The sequence below is a fragment of the Rhipicephalus sanguineus genome, chromosome 9 (genome assembly GCF_013339695.2).
Source record: "Rhipicephalus sanguineus isolate Rsan-2018 chromosome 9, BIME_Rsan_1.4, whole genome shotgun sequence".
Lineage (NCBI taxonomy): Eukaryota > Metazoa > Arthropoda > Arachnida > Ixodida > Ixodidae > Rhipicephalus > Rhipicephalus sanguineus.
Genome location: NC_051184.2, coordinates 84,815,466 through 84,822,106, shown reverse-complemented (window position 1 = coordinate 84,822,106; position 6,641 = coordinate 84,815,466).

Genomic DNA, 6,641 nt, shown 5'->3' with positions numbered 1-6,641 from the left:
TTTCAAGCTTTCACCGTGATGTCCGCGCTCATGTTATGGAGCGTACGAAAGTCACTCGACCTCAAGGGACGCCGCTAAACGAACAAAGAGAAGATGAGCGCGAACGATCAAGTGTCACAGCTCGACACTTGAAGCACGCTAGTTTCCTTCGCTGCTTCGGCCGCCATTGCAACAGGAGCGATGTTCAAACTGAGAGTATTCATTGGCGATCCTCACTTCGTATAGCATTAATTTATTGCTATCGCATTCATTGCTTCGCCTTTGCGGCGAAACTGTGACTTTTTTTCTAAAAGAGCCAAATCCATAAACCGAGATTGGGCGACATACCGCAGGAGCGTAAAGCGCGCCTAAGTATCTTTCACTTTTAAAACAATTGTAATCAAAATGGGGTAATTCCTGATTGTACCTTGAACTAAAAAAGGCGGTTTGTAATTGTAAATGAGCCTAATTATGTACTTGTTTCAATGAAACTGAGCCAGATTCCTTAAAGGGGTGGTGCCACCATGTTTGTGGCTTCCGCGTTCTTTGCTGTAAGCGTTTCCAACAGCTCCAGGAAGCATGATGCACGCACCGAGATTCATGTATTCGCGCTAAATAATTTAATACCGCCTTTTGATGTGGACAACTTTCGGTTTCGGTTTCTGTGCGCCGAGGTTGGGCAGTGACGTAGAAGTGTAGGAGGCTTGGTCACGTGACCACACAAGGCTGTGACGCACTTAGCCAGCAAGCGATCGAAACTCGGCGAGTGATGTAGCAACCGATGCTTTGCCGGTATTATAGTGAACTAGAATATATTCTAGTTCACTACAGCCGGTACGTACGTTGCGGAGGTGGCGGAGGTCCAGAGGTCACTCACGTCACTACAGCAGGTCTGGTGTGACGTCACTACAACTTTCGTTGCCCATCCTACAGATCTACGTCACTGTTGGCGCGCTGGCGATGAGTTTTGATCGGGAGAATGGGCATTTAGGTACACTTTGGAAGTGAATTAAAATATATTCCAAACGTTTGCTGTGTCCGACCCTTCGTGTGGAGTGTCCTTGCATACAGAGGAAACCCACAACAGGCTTGTTATAGCCTCGAAATTTCATGGCACCACCCCTTTAAGCCAGCGTTGCGTCAACGATCGTGTCCACAACAGCGAACGCTGCAGCATACAATATGTTTAATTTTTTGCTAGTTGTTTCGGTATCGTTTTTTCGTTTCACAATTGGGTTATGTTGTCCGAGTTGTAGCTTATTGAAGGACATGATGCTGCAGTGCTAAACTCGAATATAAAGAATAAGATGCCGATTTTCCTACTTTCTGCATGTTATTGTTTGTTTTCGGGCCTTAAGGTACAATAGCATATCCTCTTGACGCTTCAAAACGGCATGTTTGAAGTATAGGACAACTGAAACGAAGATATTGGGCAGCGATATATTCCTTGAAGAAGAAGAAGTGACCCGAAATGGGGCAATATAAAAGGAGCTAAGAAGATGAAGAGCTCAAGCAATAGTGCGCCTTTTGCCAGGAAGGACCATTCGCCCTTAAAGTCTACTTATCGCCATTACGCCAATGCAACGAAGTACGGCACTGATGGAAGCACAAGGATAGTGCTAATGTTATCGCCAAATATTGCTACATTGTTGATTCGCTGTGATTTAGACATCTTCTGCGAGCTAATTCAAGGCCAAATGAAATATTTCATTCTACAACAGCTTGATCCAGATTATACTGGTGAATACCAACGATAGTGGGCTATAGAGATTTTAGCCGCATTATAGATCTTATGTTTATTGCTGAAAAGAATGGCCATCGGCCGCGAGAGCACGATGACCTACACAACCAGCGAGATAGACCAATAGATATGCTCTAAATGCCTTTATTTCGCCATGAAGTGCTTCGTGCGTAATATTTAGTGCCTAATCTATTTGTTACCAACATTATATGTGCAAGCCCTACCGCCAGCAGTGACAAATTGAGCCAACTTAACGCGAATTTAGCTGAAAGCGTTCTACCTTTGCATTCCAGGCATTGCCACCGAACGCGAACGTTTGAACCAATATGGCGTCCACAAAAGCAGTGTCTCCACCATGTTCCGGAGGAGCACATCGGGGCAGTTTTATCTGATTGCGGTGGTCGCTCGCGCGTCCCGACTTATTTTGCCGACGGGTGTACAATGAGCGCCTTGAAAAACTTTGGACGAGTGTCCGCTTTGAGAAAGAGTTCTGCCTTCTCGATCAAGATGGAGGAAGCATCCACAGCGGACAGGCCAGTCCTCTTCTTTGTCGTCTTCTGTACGCTCTGACCTTTGATGTGCTAGCTATGTAGCATTACCCCCGGCGGTATAATCGCGGTCTCGGTGCACTTTAAACATGGTCTTCAGAAGGCGGGCAGTAGGTTTTAGCCTACTGACGTACACTATGTCACTGGGCATGGTTGCCGGCAGGTTAGTCTCAGACAACGGGAACGCTCTCATACGGTAAGGCCCCAGTACCGGGTAAGCCAACACGACGAACTGAGCACCACAGGAGAACTAGGGAGCCAGGTGAAAAGCGCACCTCGACATGCCGGCGGTGTAGAGAGTCTTCTAGGTTACTTGTGAAGCTGACAGCCTAGAGCTGGCGATCTGACGAGCGTGGTCAGCCCGAATAGCGTCACGTGCGTACTCGATAGGCGGGAGTGTAGTAGCTGGAAGTAGGGTGTCCAGTGGTAACATCGCATCACGGCCATAGATCATATAAAAAGGTGAATAACCGGCGGTGTCATGACGCCATGAATTGGAGGCGAAGGTCACGCGGGGTAGCGCCAGGTCTCAGTCAGGTTGGTCAGAGGAAACATGCATTGCGAGCATGTCCGTGAGGGTGGGATTTAAGCGCTCGATGCGGCCGTTTGTTTGAGGATGGTAGCAAGTGGTCAACTTGTGCTTCGTTGAGGAAGAGCGTAAAATATCGCTGATTACTCGTGACAAAATTGCCCGGCCTTCACCCGTGAGCGATTGGTGAGGAGCGCCATGGTCTAGGATGATATCGTGGAGCAAAAAGTCGGCAACGTCAGTAGCAGTACTGGTGGGGAGCGCTCAAGTGATGACATATCTGGTCGCATGGTCTATAGCAACGGCGACCCACTTGTTGCCAGAGTTTTACTCAGAAACAGGACCGCGAAGGTCTACACCTTCACGGAAGAAAGATTCGGTAGGGTAGAGATCGGATTAATCCAGCGGGGTGTGCGGCAGGTTGCTTTCGATGTTGACATTTATCGCAGCACGACACGTATCCCAGAACCGACCGAGCAAGACCGCGCCAAAAGAAGCGGCGCCGAACACTGTCGTAAGCGCGAGTTACGCCCAGGTGACTAGCAGTTGGTTCGTCCTGAAGATCACGCAGCACTGTTGAACGCAGTTGTTTAGGCACGACGAGAGGGATCTCAAGGCCATCTAGCTGGACGCTACGACGGTACAGGCGTCGGTTTACCATTTTCTCCAAACATTTGCAAAGACAACTGGTTAATGCTGTGGGCGCATAACCACTAGGCAATCATGGATGTTTTCGCTCTTTTAGAATTGATATTATGATAGCCTTTTCAAGCAGACGGAATACACCCAGATGACCAGATCTCATCGAAAAGGGACAAGAGAATTTTCTTGGTTTCGACGTGCAAATGTTTTATCATTCAATGAACGATCTGATCAGATCCAGCAGCAGATTTGTTACAGCTGTTCAGTAATGCCTAGAGTTCTGCTAAATAAATCAGCGGTTGTAGGACTCAGTTTGTTTGAACTTTTTTTCTAAGGGGTGCCGCTCTAATTGTTCTTTGTATCTCAGGTATGAGTCTGCGCCGTGTAATGAACCGGGGATGTAATGAGAATGTGCCCCCACCTCGAGGCTCTCTCCTTCAGTGTTCACCAGAGATAGTGAGCTATGACTGCGGCCCTTTTATTCTATTAACTCTATTCCACATTTTCTTTTATCTATAAAGAGGTTTATTAGCGGCGACGATACTCGACGATACAGCGACAGTCAAGGCGGGGCCGACTCTCAGCGCGAACTGCGTTCTCTTCAAAAAGAGCCGAAGAGGGTGACCCACTAGAAGGTGCTCGACAGGACGACCCATTACCAAGTTCGAACGCTTCGCTGCTATTACCCCGGGTACGAAAAGAGAGCCGCCTGGCGACCTAGCAACTTGTCACTATGAGGGGGTCGTGGTAGGGCTTCAGGCGCTCTACGTTGACAATGTCGCGCCCTCGACGGCGCATGTCCGAAGATGGTTCTATGGGTTCGATCAGGTAGTTGACCGGGGATGTACGTTCGACGACACGGTAAGGGCCTTCGTATTTGGGCAGTAGTTTGGAAGAGAGGCACGTTGCAGTGGTAGGGACAGAGAGCCAAACGAGCGCTCCAGGGAGGAACGTGGGCGCAGAAGTGGTGTTGTCACCGCGAATGCTCTTTTGCCGCTCTTGGTTATGCGTAGTGAAGGTCTTGGGGAGCTCACGACACTCCTCAGCAAGTCTGGCTGTGGCAGAAATAGGCGCACATTCAGAGCGATCCGGCTTCTATGGAAGTATCACGTCGATGGTGTGCCACGGGTGCCTTCCGTACAGTAAGAAGGGTGAAAAACCAGTAGTGCTCTGAGGGGCGGTGTTATAGGCGTAGGTGACGAAGGGCAGAATGGCATCCCAATTGGTGTGATCGGCTGGTGCCTATTTGTGTGATCGGCTGGTGATCTATTTCGGCTGGTGCGCAATGAATGACGGCGTCGTGGCGGGCGAGAAAATCCCATCCCAGGATGACGTCGTGAGAGCATGAAGAAATTATAATGAATTCGACGGCGTACAGAGCGTCCTGAATGATGACACCGGCTGTGCATACCGCCGTCGGGTGAATACTTTGGGCGCTGGCTGTACGGAGGGAGAGCCCGGAAAGCGGCGTCGTCACTTTTCGTAGCAGGCGGCTTAGTTTAGCGTCCATAACGGATACGGCGGCTCCAGTATCGATAAGGGCAGATGCGCGAACACCGTCCACAAAAACGTCTATCACGTTCGATGGGCTTCGCTGAGGGCTTTCGCATTTCGATAGCGTCGCAGCCCTTGCCTCGTGGACTGCGACGACTAGTTTTTCTGGTCGCGTGGGACCGGATGTGGCCACATCGGTGTCAGCGAGCGGCGTCGTGGTGACGGTCAACGGCGGGTAGATGCAGCTGTGCGAGACGTCGGCGACGGAAGCGTAGGTGGGTCGTAATATGGGCGGTTCGACTGGCTCGTGGCAGGCGACACGTGTCTAGGCGGCTGCACGCGATTGCAATAGCGCGCCACGTGGCCGGCGTAACCGCATGCGAAGCATATGAGGCGGTTGTCAGGTGTGCGCCATCGGCTCGCTGGGGCAGGGCCTGCCCATGGTGCAGGACGGGATTGACGGGGCGGCAACTGATAGGACTGCATGGTGGACTGCAGTCGTGGCCTGTGCGTGTCGTCGGCGTTGCTTACCGGTACATCCGGTTCGAAAGAGTAAGGTCGAGCGGAGGCTTCGGCGTAAATGCGTGGGGCAGCCGGCGATTGGTGGGGGCGTTCTTGCGACAACTTGGGCGTAACTCAAAGGTGCAGGAGCCGGATGGTGCTGGTGGTACTCGGGCATGACCTCCGCGATTTCCTGCTCAATTGCTCGACGGAGGGGTGGCAGAAGGGTGGTCGACGGCTGTTGAGCGTACCGAGGGCGAGCAAAGTCCAGCAGAGAGAACTGGCGTGCGATTTCCTCGCGCACGAAGGTCTTAATCTCTGCGAGCAACGCGGAGTGGTCAGGTATGGTCGACAAGCCAGCGAGCTCGGTGTCTCGTAATGGAGAGCAACGGGTCATCGATCGCTGCCGGCGCAGCTCCTAATAACTTTGGCAGAGCGTTATGACCTCTGCCACTGTGCTGGGGTTCTTGGCGAGCAGCATGGTGAAGGCGTCGTCGTCGATGCGTTTCATGATGTGCCTGATCTTGTCACACTCGGACATGGTGGCGTCGGCTTTCTTACAGAAATCGAGGGCGTCTTCAATGTAACTGGTGAAGGTTTCGCCAGTCTGCTGAGCGCGTTCATGGAAGCGCTGTTCGGCCTGCAGTTTACGAACGGCAGGGCGGCCAAACACGTTCATAATGGCGGTCTTGAAGTCGGACCACGTCGTAAAATCGGATGCGTGGTTGTTGTACCACAGGCCCACCACACCCGCGCCGTAGAAAACCAGGTTATTCAATTTTGCTGCCTCGTCCCATTTATTGGGGACACTCACGCGCTCGTAAATCACGAGCCACTCCTCCACGTCGGTACCATCGGCGCCAGTGAAGACGGGAGGGTCGCGAATACGAGGGACACCAGGACATGAGGTCGGTGCGGGCGGGGGCGTTTGCTGGGAGGCGTCTTGAGGCATGGTAGGCGGCAGGGTACGGTATCGAAGAGCCAGGGCCATCGAATGAGGGCCGAAGTTGTTGTGAAGGCCCAGCACCTCCACCAAATTATAAAGATGTTTTTTAGCGGCGACGATACTAGACGATACAGCGACAGTCAAGGGGGGGGCGACTCTCAGCGCGAGCTGCGTTCTCTTTGAAAAGAGCCTAAGAGGGCGACCCGCTAGAAGGTGCTCGAAAGGACGACTCATTACAAAGTTCGAACGCTTCGCTACAAT